Source organism: Nomascus leucogenys, chromosome 1a, assembly GCF_006542625.1.
Source record: "Nomascus leucogenys isolate Asia chromosome 1a, Asia_NLE_v1, whole genome shotgun sequence".
In the NCBI taxonomy this organism is placed as follows: domain Eukaryota; kingdom Metazoa; phylum Chordata; class Mammalia; order Primates; family Hylobatidae; genus Nomascus; species Nomascus leucogenys.
Genome location: NC_044381.1, coordinates 44,666,323 through 44,681,785, shown reverse-complemented (window position 1 = coordinate 44,681,785; position 15,463 = coordinate 44,666,323). Strand labels below are relative to the sequence as shown.

General features: G+C 49.4%; 1 protein-coding gene across 6 annotated transcripts in view; it reads right to left on the bottom strand.

The window, feature by feature from the left end:
* SEMA4D (semaphorin 4D) overlaps window positions 1–15,463 on the bottom strand; it is a 135,029-nt gene that overhangs the window by 49,773 nt on the left and 69,793 nt on the right. For 4 of the 6 annotated variants that reach the window (XM_030806909.1, XM_030806870.1, XM_030806637.1 and 1 more), the window contains exon 3: window positions 6,293–6,355. The exons of the other annotated variants lie outside the window; for them this stretch is intronic. The gene's annotated coding sequence lies outside the window, so the exon portion shown is untranslated. The remainder of the gene's footprint in view (window positions 1–6,292; window positions 6,356–15,463) is intronic. 6 annotated transcript variants of the gene reach the window in all.

Genomic DNA, 15,463 nt, shown 5'->3' with positions numbered 1-15,463 from the left:
ACAACCCCCTGATGGGAGGCTCCCAAGGACAGCAAGAGTGAGCTGCCTCTGTGCAGAGCCTGGGTCCCTAGGGCAGCCACATTTGGGGGCTCAAACCCGCTGTAAAAATAGGATTGTTCACCGCAAAGCCGAAGCGCTGGGCAGTGGCACAGGATTTAATGCAGAATGCTGGCTCCTAATGTGGTCAGCCTCTTCCACTCCACTCCTGCCCCCTCCCTCCGATGCACCCCACCCCTCCCAGGCTGCCTCGCAGACTTGGCACTTGCTGCTCCCTCTTCCAGACTGTTCTTCCCCCAGGAGCTGCTGGTGGCTGGCTCCAGCCCACAGTCACTCTTTGCCTCCCCTGACCTCCACACTCCATCCCCCTCTGCAGTATTGTTTTCATAGCACTTGGCCTAAGGACCTGAAAATGCCTCCATGACTTAGTTGAGGCAGAACAGGAGAAACACAAACATCCCAGTGAGAAGATTCGGGCCAGACCTGGAGAGGACAAAGGTAAGGTGCCAAGAGTGGAAAGTTCCACAAAACAAAATCTCCAGTGAAAAGAGATTGAAAACAAATCTTGTAATAGTATCCACAACCAAACCCAGGGATGGCAAAGCCATCCCCGAACGAATGTGGCTGAGAGAAGGTATTCCCAGGAGTGTCAGCAGGTGCCCAGGGGGAAGCCAGCAGGTTCTCCTGGGTGGCTTTAAATGGTTACGAAGGACCGTCAGGACTGGTGCTATTTATGCGGTTACTCAAACTGGTTACGTTGAAAAGAAACCTTTTTCTTAATTGCTTTTACCTTGGACCAATCCAGACACTGCCATGTAGAGCTCAGCAGGGCACGGGCACACCCACCTGGCTTCCAGGCCCTGCCTTGAGAACAATGATTGACCACCAGGCTTCCCGGCATGGATTTATATCCAGGTCTGCAGTGTACTGACCTCATCAGCAGACACCAGATTCTCGATGGCATAAATCAGGCCCTGCTGCTCTTCTCAAATGGCCTTTAAAACAGTCCACATGAGTAGCCAAAGGTCAGGACAGAAGGCCCATGCCACACACTGCTCCTCCCAGGGAGGGGGAGGGGCTGCACATTTTCTTTGTGACATTGGAGGGTTTTTTTTTTCCTTTTTCAACAAGAATGCATTGTTTCATATAATTTTAAAGTTGCTTTAAACAAAGCACACACTACACTCACACAGATCTGCCGGCCCCGCGAGTTCTTTCAGAATAGTGGCTCCATAATCATTGATGGGCGTTACATTAAGGACCTCACTCTAAATAGCTAAATTAAAACAAAAGGAGAAAAAGCCCATTTTGCTGGCTTTCTTCGCCATTTCTGAGAAGCAAAGGTATCCCGCTGGGAGCTGAGCTGTATGCACGTGCATTTTGCCCTGACAGTGTGAAATTGCTGCCCTTTGCATTCAGAAAGAATGACTTGACACAGGAGCCCATTAGAAAGACAGGGTTATGAAATGTCACTCCCATTACTTACACGTAATTGGGGCTGTTCATGAGGGTGCACGAGCCCATTTTAAATGTCAGCAGAATGGAACTCCGAGGGGGCTCTGAGCCCCACACTCTTCTGCCTGTCAGTACTTGTCAGAAGGCAGCTCTCCCACCCCCAGGGGTCTTCAAATCAAGGCAGGAGGTCACAGCAGAGAAAATGGGAGTACCCAGCAACCACTGTGCATATATGTCTGCGTGTATGTATATATATATGGACGCATGTACATCTGTGTGTATGCATCTGTGTATGTGCATGCATGTGCATCTGTATTTCTGTATCTGTGCACGTGAACCCACATAGATATGTGCACCTATCCACGTTTGTACATTTGTACACCTCTGTACCGGTGTGTTGTGTACATGTGTATGTCTGCATGTCTGCACATGCATGTGTATGTCTGTGTGCATACATATGTACACCTGTGTATGTGTATGTGCATCTGCTTGGATCTCTGCATGTGTATACATATGTGTATGCATGGGCATCTGTGTATGTGTGTGTATAATGTATGTGTGTACCTGTGCATGTTTGCCTGTGTATATATATCCATACATAGGTATCTGTGTATGCATATACATGTGTGCACAGCTATATGCGCACACACGTGCATGCATCTGTGTATGTGTATGCAGACATGTATGTGTGCATCTGTGTGTGCATGTGTGTATATGTGCATCTGTGCATGTGTCACTCTGTTGCAGAACATACATTCTGATCTAGTGTTGCATCTTAGATGTGAATAGTGACTGCTGGCAAGTGTCCTGTAAGGCAGGAACCATGGACCAAAATGCCATCTGGGGACTGTCCAGCCACCCGTGTCTCGGCCCCTTCCTGGGATCAGCTGTCTGGCAGCTAGGGGAGATTACAGAGGGGACACCAGTCACTACCACATGGAAGGTGTCAGTGCTTCTGCCAGCAACAGGATGCAACACTGGCATTAAAATGCCCTGGCTAGCATCCCAGGGAAACTGAAAGGGGATCTCTTGTGACAGCTGTGGACTGGCCAATCTAACATAGGCAGTCATTACCTGGACCCTTGACCTCACTGCAAACCACTGCATGGGGGAGCGTGTTCTGGCTTATTTCTTATCTCAGGAGTTTGCCCAGATGGGGCAGGTGAAGCTTAGAGTCTCTCCAGGCCCTGCAACCAGGACAGTGGAGGTCACGCACTCACCACATCTTCCCTCCCAGCTGGAAGCAGGCAGCCAGGTGCTGGGAAACAGAAGACACCGCAGCCCTCACCAACCATGCCCTGCCAGTGCCTGGCCACCTAGTATCCCCACCCTGGGATGTCCTCTGCCCCCAGAAACCCCTCTCCCACCTCCGGTTAGGGTGCTGATGTCACTGCCTTGCAAACTGAGGATAAAATGGCCTTATCCCATCAGGAATCAGGAATGGGTTTCAGGAGCTGTCTAGGTCACAAGCATAATAAACAGCTTATTGTTCCAACTTCAGTTTTCCTAGAATTTAAAATGGATCCCTGGAGACCAGCGCTCCAGCTCTGCAGGGACATGCCTAGCCCTGGACCTGTGTTGGGCTGGACTCACCCAGCAGGGCAGCTGCCAGGACCAGTCTTCTTCACCCTCAAGCCACATCCCTGCAGGGGCAAGTGAGCCACAGCCAGGATATCTCAGACATGCTCTAACCCTCACCCACTTCCCAAACCCCTGGGTGCAGCAGGTACAGAATGGGAAGCCCAGGGAGAGAGAAGGAGGGCGGTGGGAGTGAGGGACACATGCATCCATCTATCAGCATTGTCAGCAGGGCAAACACTATGAGGATGCATGCAGAGTGGTGGCAGGAGCAGGGCCCTTCAGAGGAAGAGTGGGGACCCCTCTAAGCAGCAGCCAGCATGGCAGAGATGCAGACTGTCATGCCATTTGTGTGACATCACTCTACTCTTCAGACTTGGATACAGACAATACTGTCTTTTCTGGAGGGTGTGTGGTGTGTGCATGCATCCTTGGGCCCAAGCAAGTTAGTGCTAGCAAAAATAATCATCTTCCACTGGCCTAATGTTGACCTGCTGCCACCTCCAGGTGGGCCAATGGTCTCCCTACTGGACACTGGCTCCCAGGGACAGTGTGCGGTTGTTCTGGGAAGTGGCTGGCCAGCCCCTCACGGAGGACTGTGTTAACCCTGCGGCCCTAAAGGGATGCCTGGTGTCATGTCTTTCAAAGGTGATACTATGGTCTGAATGTCTGGATTACGCCCAAATTCAGATGTTGAAACCCTAACCACCAATGTGATGGTTTCTGGAGAGGGAGCCTTTGGGAGGTGACTGGGTCAGGAGGGCAGAATCTTCATGAATGGAAGTAGTGCCCCTATAAAAGGAGTCCCAGAGAGCTCCCTCACCCCTCAACCACGTGAGAAGATGCTGTCTATGAACCAGGAGGAGGGCCTTCACCAGACACCAAATCTGCCAGCGCCTTGATCTTGGACTTCCCAGCCTCCAGAATGGATAAATAAATGTCTGTTTTTATATCACCCAGTCTGTGGCATTTTGTTTGAGCAGCCTGAGCTGACTGAGACAGTGACAATTCAGGAGCTGCTGGCACCCAGCAGAGCTCAGCACCAGATAGAACCCAGCCGGCAGAGATGCTTCCAGAATGCCAAAGGTCACCATTTACACTGGTAGAGCATTTGATATGACACTAAAACTGGTGCTTTGGTCCCCCAGAGCTTGACCTGCAGGGAGGGCAAAATTACATAAAAGACATTATATAGAAAAGTTTTGCTTTAAGTGGACTTTATTTGTACTCTTAATTTTCCACCTCTTATAAAACTGTCCTACCTTGAAAAATAATTCCAAGGGTGCTTAACTCCACAAACCAAATGCAAATTAAAATAAAATACCCATTATTGTCCACAAAGCAGGCTGAAATTTAAAAGTCTGCTGCTACTCAGTGCTGGGAAGGTGTGGGGTAAAGGAATTCTGGGTGCAATTCTGAACTATCCAGATGTCTGCACACTCTGATCCCCTGGCAACTTTTGGGCAGCAAACTATGCGTGCAGGCGTGCAAAGCGATGTGTGGGAGGACCACCCTGATGTGCCGTGACAGTAAAATGTGCAAGCAAAGGGGATGCTCCTCAATGAGGGGCTGGTTAACAGTCAGGCAAGGAAGACAGCACCATTACAAAGGCCAAAGCTGGTCTACACGAACTGTCTGTGAGCACATCACACCAAAGACAGGTGCAGAGCAACAACACGTGAGGCGCGACCCACCTCTGTCAACAGAGGATGCATCAGTCTACACACAACACACACACACACACAGCCACGGACACACATGGACATGCACAAACACCAGGCACAGACTCACAAGAACATACACTCCCACACACAGAGACACACAGATACCAGACACACATGCACACACATGAACGTGGACAGCCAACTGTTAACAGTGGTCGCTTATAAGGAGGAGGAGGAGGAGAACAGCCAGGAACTCAAGTTTTCTAAAAAATGAATCACATTTTTATATTGCTTCTGTAAAAAAATTTAATTCATGAAGAGACTATGTTTCAGCCATGCTACACTCAAGTCAGTAGGACCAAAAATTGAAACCCACCACATTAGTGTGTGTAGCTGTGTTTAATGCAATTTTTCACATGCTAATCCATTTCTTGGCTTAGGTGACTATTTCTTGCCATACCTTTGACCCTTTTTTTATTTACATAAAAAAATGAGAAGTGGCTTCCTTTCCCCATATATACTTCATGCTTTTTGTGACAGCAAAGTAAAAAATAACACAAGGAGCCAGTCCTCCTGGGCTCTCACAATGGAATTCTCTTGCTGCTTAATACAGCAAAGAGTGGATAAAATTGTCCCTGCTTTCAATTACCTTATAGCTAAAGATTCCAAAATATTTTTTTTATGAAGAGACCGACAAAAAGCAAAACTCAAAGACAAATGACTTAAGGGAGGAAAAAGAAGCTAGCAAAAAATACTTGTAAGACAAGTGCCAATTCCTAATAAATAAAGTGATTTAACAAATGTAAGAAAACAGAGCTCCCACCCCAATGAACCAGATAATATATCTAGCCAATAAGCACAGAAAGTGCTGTCTCCCTGGCAGTGATGCCGTGCTAATTAAAGCTGCCCTATCTAATTGGCAAGATGTGCTCTCACCACGGTCCCATGCATAGGAACCATGAAAGTCTACGCTGGCAGCAGGACTCTTTAAAAGCCAGTAGAATAAAAAACCTTGTGGAGGCCCATTCATGATACTTGAGTAATATGAAAATGATGAAGGAAAGATGGGGTTTTACTTTTTGTTTTTACAAATTAAGCTGGTTATTTCTCTCTCCTCTGAAACTGAAAATGCATGGCTTGGAATGGACCAAAATTAAGATTAAACACAAAATGGCCCAAATCTGAGAAGGGTGACCTGGAGAGCCCTCTTATTACACCACACCTTACCAGCCAACTCCCTGCACCCTCCAAAAGAAGAAAGTAAGCTTTCTGGTGCAGGGATCAGGGGCCATCAGCCGTGGAGCTGCCACAAGCCCAAGACCCAGCGGGAGGAGAGGCCGAGAGAGTGGGGAAGAATAGGGGGAGCCGAGACAAGCAGTGGCAGAGCAAGAACAGAGACAGACCATCACTGTGGGTGCCCAGCGCCCACCTCCCCATGCTGGGCCCAAGGGATGGCAGCCAAGTCTGAAGCTTTGCCCCACGGGATATCAGGGACCAAGGGACCAAGCAACCAACCACCTGCCAGATCCAACTGAGGCCTCTACACATCATCAACTCTGCTCAACTGAAATTACAGATCATGAATAAAGTGGTTTTACCTGTATCTTATGCCTCTTGAAACTTTCCAGTCATTTCTAGAAAGAAGTCTTCAGAAATCTTTGCTGTGAAAATAATGGGAAACAAGGCTATTTAAGCCCTTAAATTGTCCATCCACTTAAACTCGGCAACACTCCTAGAAAGGCACTGAAAACAAATTATTGTGAGTTTAAATGTTCTGGACTTCCTTAGATGCAGGATCAGCTTGCCTTGTATGTGCTGGGGAAGACAGCGCTGGGGCAGACAGGAGGGAGGGGCTGTGTAACCGCCCACCCACGAACAGAGGGGAAGGGCACCCGGTGCTGGAGATGAGCCCCAGGACCTGACCAGGTGGACTTCCTTGCAAAATAAGCCATTCCAGTTAGCAGAGTCCGTGAACCAAAAAAGTACTATCTAATTGTCTATTAGCTCTAGATATGTATCCTTTAAAATTCATCTTCATGAGGCAAAGAAGGAAAAGTCAGAAACACATATAGCATAATAAAACACATATAGCACAAATAACTAAAGAGCTGTTCATCTTCCTTTATTTTTGGATGGCTGGTTTTCAGCCCAACAGAACAATGTCCACTGTGGCGTGGCAAGGTTCCATAGCATGGCTGTCACTCCTTTGCAGTGTGGGAGATCAACCTCAAGACAGGGATCGTGGGGCACAGTAGCAGCACCAACAATTAGATCAAGAGAATCAGAGTCGCAAAACCAGAGCCACGTGCAGGACTGCAGACGCTCAGGAGCCGACGCTGATCCCCCCCATGATTCTATTAATACAGGAGCCACGTAATTGTTAAACCTCGGAATCAGACTCCAGCATATTCTGTGGTGAGGAGGGTTTCTTTTTTGTTTGCCTTTTGCTTTCAGAGCTTATATGATCATGGCTCTTTTTTTGAAGCCAGCTGGGAAGGAGGCGGCTCTCCCTGGAAACGCAGGTGTAAAGCCCCCGTCCCTCCCACCCAGGCCCCTCACTGGATGGCTCCCTCCTCTACAGACGCCCTGCACACCCCTCCCCAGGGAGCAGAACCTTAGACACAGCCATCCAGGCACACAACATCCGGTCCCCCTGCCCCTCGGGGCCGACACATCCTCTGAACCCTGAGCAGGCATCCGAGGTTAGCAAATGAACCATGAGGGCAGTGATCAGAAACGATCACGATTCATCAGGTCCCACCATAGCGGAGCTTCCAGAGACTGATACTGGGGTCTTCCCTCCAGCAGTGGATGGCTCTTACGGCCAATTTTATAAGCAAAAGTAGGTTCACATGAGCAGCTACGAGAATCCTGGAAAAGGCCACCTCCACCCAGCACCTGACACTGACATTTCCTGTTGAAACTCCTAGGGCAGGGCTGGGCATTTGGGCACAACTGCTGGACAAGCAAAGAGGGAAAGTCCACGCTGCTGTGGGCACCTGCAAAGTGCCACATCACTTGTTTCCATGAGGCTTTCCTGTCACACGGGAGGGAAAGGGGACAGTGGCCGCCTGGAGACTGTGCCAAAAAACAGTTGAAGGCAACAAAGGCAGGGATTCATACATAAATAAGAGGTTTAGGTAAATAATGTGAATATCAAGGATTTTAAAACTGAAAAACTGGCCAGGCGCTGTGGCTTAGGCCTGTAATCCTGACACTCTGGGAGGCCGAGGCAGGTGGATCACTTGAGGTCAGGAGTTCAAGACCGGCTTGACCAACATGGCAAAACCCCATCTCTATTTAAAAAAAAAATACAAAAGTTAGTCGGGTGTGGCGGTGCACACCTGTAAACCCAGCTACTTGGGAGGCTGAGGCAGGAGAATCGCTTGAACCCAGGAGGTGGAGGTTGGAGTGAGCCGAGATCATGCCATTGCACTCTGGACTGGGTGACAGAAAAAGACTCTGTCTCAAAAAAACAAAACAAAACAAAAAAAACCCTGAAAAACTTCTGTTTTCTAGAAATGAAATAAGCCTTTGTCACTTTAATAAAGACCCACAACTGCTCATCCTGTGGTTTAAGACATGTATCATATTCACGGTAATTTTGTGGCATCTAACAACAAACGTCAGCAGGTCTGGGGTCTCACCTCAATCGCCTCCAACAACTCCACCTGAACACCAGCATCCTCATGTCCTGCCTCCCAGCTGGGGGTTCATATCTAGCCTCCAAAAACAGCTGCCAGCCCCAAGGTTCCTGAGTGGGAACACACTTCCTTTCTTAGTGAATTGCCCAGGCCCCAACCCCACGTTGCCTTCACCCTACACATACAGGGTTTGTTTCTTCTTCCTCAGCGTGCAACCCCACAGTTATGAGTCACCCAGCTTAAAAATGCAAAGCCACACTTCTCATGTAATTACTCACCGTGCTGTTTTAACTCATACCTCCCAACTCCTGACAGCACAGGTAAAAAGAATCCAATGGCCTGTTCACCAAAAAGCAATGAAATTAATTAGAAGAGAGGGAAGCATTTCCCTCTCATGGCCTTCACATCCTCTCCTGGTGCACCCCCTATAGTGCAGGAGAGTGTGGGGCTCCAGCAAAGCCCAGGCCTTGTGAACAGCTATTTAGTGGTCACTGATGGCAGAAGGACAGAGCCATGGGCAATGCCTTTGTCTGGCCTCCATCCTGCAGACATGACCTTGCCTTCTGGGCGTCCTCCCTAAGCAGGGACCTGGTGTTCTTCAGCACACAGAGAAGACAAGTGGGATGAAGCAAGAGCAAGGGGCTCTGCAATCGGAAGAACCTGGGTTCCAGTCCTGGCTTCTCCAAGCTGTGTGTTCCTGGGGGAAGTTACTGAGCCTCTCTGGGCCTCTGTTTCCTCATCCAAAAAGTGGGCATACTAATAGTGCCTGTCTCATTTGGTTGTTATGAGGATCCATGACTAATCATACTTAATGCTTCCTAGTGCTTTCCTAGGTGCCCAATACTGTTTAAGCACTGGGAGGCATTAACTATCATTCTTAGCACCTGTGAAATGAAGCCATCCCTGCCTAGCTAAGAAGACTCAGAGAGATATAGCAAGCAGGGTGCGGCTGTTAGCACATCTAACACCCCCTACTGCCAGGGACTGTGGGCTCCATCAGCCTCCTCCTGCACACACGGGGGATCGGGGCTTCCCCAGGGTCACATAGACTCCTGGGAGCAGGGCTTAGGAACACTGTGACAGGCAGCGCTGCTGTGGCTGTGGATGGGGAGGGGGCCATGAGCCCCTTCTGCTCAATCTCCTCATCCTGGCCCAGAAGCAAGTAAGGAAGTTCCAGGGACAGAGAGCAATGGGGGACCTTCCACTGAAATTGGCACTCCAGCACGCAGCTCGATGGGGTAGGCATGCATATTACAACACAATACCATTACACTCTGCTGAGCAGGGCACCCATGAGAAAGGCTGGCTACAAAGTACACAGAGAGGGCCTAGGAGGACAGGTTCCCGTGCCCTACTGGGCAACATCTGCCAAGAAGCTACATCCAGAACCTCTGACCCAGCAGTTCTCCACCAATAATTCAGTGTGGATATGCCCCCATGTGTGCAAGATGACTGGAACGAGGCTATTCAATAGGTAAACTCCAAAGACACCAAGAAGTCCACCAGTGTGTGTGTGTCTATGTACATGGGTACACACAGATATAGCATAGAACGTTTTCTATACAAATTATAGCACATTCCAGAGGATGGAATACTATGCAACTGTTAAAAAGAATAAAGCTGCAATTGTATGAAAGGGCATTGTTCAGTAAAAAGTAAGGTTCCCAAAAATGTGTGTATTATGTTTCCATCTGTGCAGGCACATGGTGTGTGACCGTGTGCGTGTGTGTGTGTGTGTGAATGGGTGTGCACACAGGATCATCAGAAGGATGATTCAAGAGATCACAATTTAATCAAGAACTTGCTAGCAGCAATGCCTATAGAGAGAATTTGATCTGCAAAAGGAGTATGCTTCATTTTTCACGATTTGGATTCTTTAGAACTATTCGAATTCTTTCCTTAATCATCTGGTTTTCTAACTAAAATATTTTAAATCTGATATCAAAAGTAAAATACAGTAATTGTAGAAAATTTGAAAAATTCAAGAAAGGCAAGAGAACACATTCCTGACAATCTCTAAAAAGGTTATACCGGTTATAATGCTGGTTAAAGTAAGATCCCAGCTCGGGTGTCTTCTGTACTAACTTTACTAAGAGGAAGATTTCATCAAAATGGAAATTTTTAAGAACAGCAGACAGACATGACATACGTTTCTGGTCTTTCTGGCATTTTGTTGAATTCCTCATTCTAAGAAACTCTGACTCATTCACTCAACCAGTCACTACTGGAGGGCGTGGGGTGAAGGTGTAAGTCAGATAAAGACCGTAGACTCCCAGCCCCTGGTTTCTGGCTTGGGGAGGGCAGGCCACAGCAACTGCACAGGACGGCGGGGGGGCCCTGCTGGCTCTGTAACACGGGAAGTGGGACAGGCAGGCTGGCAGCCATGCAAGAGGAGACCTGAAGTCCAAGAGAGAGGCTGGAGCCTACCAGCTGGTGGAGAGAGAGGGCCCGTATGGGTCATGTCCCGGTCCTGTGTGTCCCTGCCCCGAACACCATGCGTGCATATCCCCATGCCGTTTATTACATGGTGCCCTCAGCAGCCTGTCACGGCTGTGCAATATTCCATAATTAAATATCATAATGTGGGACATTCAGATCCTTTCCAACTTTCCACTTACAATTCATTTTTCTTTAACCACCAGCAGTACCTGGCCAAGAATCTTTTCTGTCTGGAATGTTCACAGTGATGTTACAGAGGTCTAGGCACCACACAGAGGGCACTGGGAGACGGGCTCAGGGGAGATTCCATGGTTCCATCATGTCTGTCTGCTGTTCTTGAAAATCTCCATTGTGATGAAATCTCTTAATAAAGTTAGTACAGAAGACACAGGTGCTGGGATCTTACTTTAATAGTTGTTACAACCTGTATAACCATTTTAGAGACTGTCAGCAATGTGTCAGCAACGTGTTCTTCTCTTGCCTTTCTTAAACAGAGGCTCAGGGCTTCTAGTGATCAGGCTGAGAGGTTGCTTCCTTTTATTGGGAAATAATCACACATAATTTCCATGATTTATTTTCATTTGACTCTCTTCTAAAACTTTCAGTTAGTTGAGCTGAAGTCATTTTTGCAAAGTAATACGATCTTTGCTATAAAATACAAGTCACCTAGCTCAAGCTTTTTTTTTTTTTTTAATTGAGATGGAGTTTCACTCTTGTTGCCCAGGCTGGAGTGCAATGGCGTGATCTTGGCTCACTGCAACCTCCACCTTCCAGGTTCAAGTGATTCTCCTGCCTCAGCCTCCCAAGTAGTTGGGATTACAGGCATGCGCCACCATGCCTGGCTAATTTTGTATTTTTAGAACACACAGGGTTTCTCCATGTTGGTCAGGCTGGTCTCAAACTCCCAACCTCGGGTGATCCATCCGCCTCGGCCTCTCAAAGTGCTGGGATTACAGGCATGAGCCACTGTGCCCGGCCAGCTCAAACATTTTTTATGCTTCTTTCAAGTCTATTAGAAACCTTAATTGTTTCTTAATTTCTCCCTCAACTATGGAGGAAGCATATTGTGATAGCTGCAGTGACGGCTGTGAGGCCAGCCTGCCTGGTTCAGATTCCCATGCTGCCACAACCCAGCTGTGTGACCTAGAACAGGCCTCTGCCCCTTCCTATCCCTCAGCTACTTCCTCAGCACCTCCCCTCCCTCTGCTACTCCCTCAGTACTTCACCTCCCCCAGCTACTCCCTCAGCTACTCCCTCAGCGCCTCCACTCCCTCGGCTACTCCCTCAGCACCTCCACTCCCTCAGCACCTCCCCTCCCTCAGCTACTCCCTCAGCACCTCCCTTCCCTCCACTACTCCCTCAGCACCTCCCTTCCCTCCACTACTCCCTCAGCACCTCCACTCCCTCAGTACCTTCACCCCCTCAGCTACTTCCTCAGCACCTTCCCTCCCTCCCTACTCCCTCAGTACCTCTCCTCCCTCACTACTCCCTCAGCACCTCTCCTTTCTTAGCTACTCCCTCATTACTTCACCTTCCCCAGCTACTCCCTCAGCAACTCCCCTTCCTCCACTACTCCCTCAGCACCTCCTCCTCCCCCCAGCTACTTCCCTGGGAGAGGATAAGACACAGCCCTACCACCAGAGATGAGACTGCACAAATGAGGACTTTAAGGCATGGACGTTAAACACAATGTTACAAACAACCAACAAAATGGCACTATCCCCACAATGGCAGCCCACACCAAGGTGGGGAAAGGTCCAATCAGAACCCCACAGAAATGAGCAGTGCAGGGGCAAACAGGTTTTCCTAGACCAACATCAGTCTCCATTAAACCATGATGGTTTACTCTGTGATTTATTCCTAAATTGAAGTTTCTTTCTAAAGCCCACAACCACCACATTAGCTTTTACTACTAACCTCAGCTCAATGAGTCTGAAATGATTTAAATCCAAGATGCTTCCGTCCCCTGACTCCAAATTCCTTCAAGCTCTTTTTTTTTTTTCAGAACCCTGCACCCTTAATTCCTTTCTCTGACCAGGACCCTTCTCGAACCCTACTAATTGCCTTCCTCACTGTGTCCTGCCCGGAAAGTGTTTCCTTTCTCTGACCAGGACCCTTCTCGAACCCTACTAATTGCCTTCCTCACTGTGTCCTGCCCAGCTTTGGCCCCCCAGGCACCCTGTTCTTGTCCTCCCCCAACCTCTGCCCAATGTCCCCCACTTCCCTCACACCCATGGTTCATACCACCATCCCTCCTGTGAGGCCTCCACCTGGCTCCCGCTACCTGTAAGGGAATGACACCACATTCTAAGAGCTCCACCTTCTTAAGGCCCCTGTGCCCTCAGCCCTCGGTCCCCCTACACACCAGCTGCCATGCTTATTTCTTACAAGGCAGCTCGCATCACACTATTCTCTTGCTCCAAAGCCTCCTGTTTCTCTCCAGGGCTTGCAGAGGCAGGTCCCAGCCCCCAATCTAGTGTCCCCAAAGGAAGCCCTACAACTTGCAAGGTGTGCATTTTCCCCCTTTTCTGTGGAACATTGAGAATACACCACCTATCTAGACCAAGCCCCCCAAATATTCTGATTTAGCAGCTCCCTAGTGAGGCCAGGGTCTGTCCGGTTTTACAGCAGCCCATGTAACCGGCAGCCAGGACTGAGAACTGGCCTGCATCCACCAGATTTCCTGCCTTTCCCAGTGTTACCCAGGCCTTGCCACCTTCCCCCAGGTATGTCCTCAGTCCATCCCTGACACCCGCCCACTGAAATCCTGGCTGTCCACTGTGGCTCAGCTCGAAGGCCAGGGCAACCTCGGACCTGCCCTCTGGGAACAGATGCCTCCCCTCAGCTGGTCTTCACTCACAGGGTCTCCCGGGGGAAAATGTAAGCAGGAAGAATAACTAACACCCGCCATAAGGCAAGGGTGAGGAAGTGACTGTTCTACTGGGTTCTGCAAGGGTCAGGCTGTCAGTCACCTGGAAGCAGCACATAGCCCTGACACCTGGGAAGGGGCTGCTCACATCTCCCATGTTCACAGCTCCCTGGCAGGCTCCTCACTAACCCTCATATCTGACATCTGACTGAATCCCAGTATTCAAGAGGCCTGGGCAAGGACAGCCTACAAGCCTGCTGCTTTGACATCGGGGGCAGGAGTCCTGAAAGCCTGACCCTGTGGCCCCACTGGCTGTACATCCACCCCCTCCCCCAGTGTGCCCCACTGGAGACAGGTTTTACAGCACTGCTGGGAAGAGGAAAAACAGGCTCAGAAAAATGCAACAACCATCTAGAGCCACTGGGAGGGGTGAGATGCCCTCCCGGGTCCTGCAGTGACCCCACGACCATGACTGGCACAGTGCTCTCCAGCTGTGCTGAGGTTCCACCTGCCCTGAGCCAACAGCTTCATCCTCCAGCGACACCAGGACAGAAACAGGCCCTTCAGAAACAATGGCTCCTTCTCTTTGCCATCTGCCAGCGGTGAAGGCATCACAGAATCTGCCGGAACCATTCAGAACCCTGAACTGGTTCAGGACTATAGGCAGCCTGGGGAGGTGCCCTGCACTCAGAGGCATCCCTAGTCCCCACCAAGTGTCCGCAGGGGGAGGGCATGCAGTTTCTCCAGGGGACTGGACCTCCTCCAGACCAGGATCCTCCTCCCCTGCTGCCCCCAGACTCAGCCCAGCTGCAAAGGCGCCAGAGGCCTGCCCCCTCTGCCACGGTGCAGGCACGGCATGAGGGGATAGGCCCAGGAGCCTCCGGACAGGCCCCAGTCCAAGTGGGAACTTCTTTTTTAAGTCTCAAAACCACAAAATGCCACTTTCCTTGCTTTCATCTTTAGTGATTCTTTAAATATATACACTACAATTACAAAGTTAGACCGGCATGACCACAGCTTGTAACCAGAATAGAGTCAACAGGGAACCTAGTCAACAGGAGGCTCTCCCTCACTATCCGGGCCTCCTCCCCAGGACATGGCTTTTGCCAGCCTTAGCTCCAGCGTGGCAAACCCACCAGAGAACCACAAGCTCCAGCCAGAGCTCTGCGAAGGCCCCAGCTTTGCCTCACTCCAGGTGGGAAACAAAAGGACGTTCGCCATTTCATCATCTGGGGCTCTCAGTTCCCGTCTCAGTACTGACATTAAATGCTATCTTACCATCGTGTGCAGACACCAGGTGCACGCAGCCTCGACCTGATCCACCAGGCCCCAAAGCCCCTCAGAGGCTACAAGAACCTCCCTCGACCTCAGTATCAGAGGAAGCAACTTCAACTAAGCTCATAATTATTTTAAGACTCTGCAACTTCTTAACCATATTCAAACCAAACCAACTCACTTCCCATCAACAGTGGACCAAGTGGTCACTGTGGGCAGGTGACCAGCAACACAGAAGTGCTAAAAATAGACCATGTGACAACCACAACACCTGGCTATGATGGTAAGGAGCAAACACTGCAAACCACACCTGTGCCCTAAGTCTGTCCCCAACAAGTTCCCCCTTTGCCACTAAGACAATTACTGCCCATGTGGATGGCCAGAATTTCAATCAATTTCTATTTCCAAATCACCAAATGACCCTCTAGCTGAATGTCACAAGCCCAGTATTGCATCAGAGGTTGATACACTCTACTCTAATGAATTCTAGTCAATCCCCACATTCAACTCACTAAATCCGGCCTCCCTTGCAGTGCAAGGGA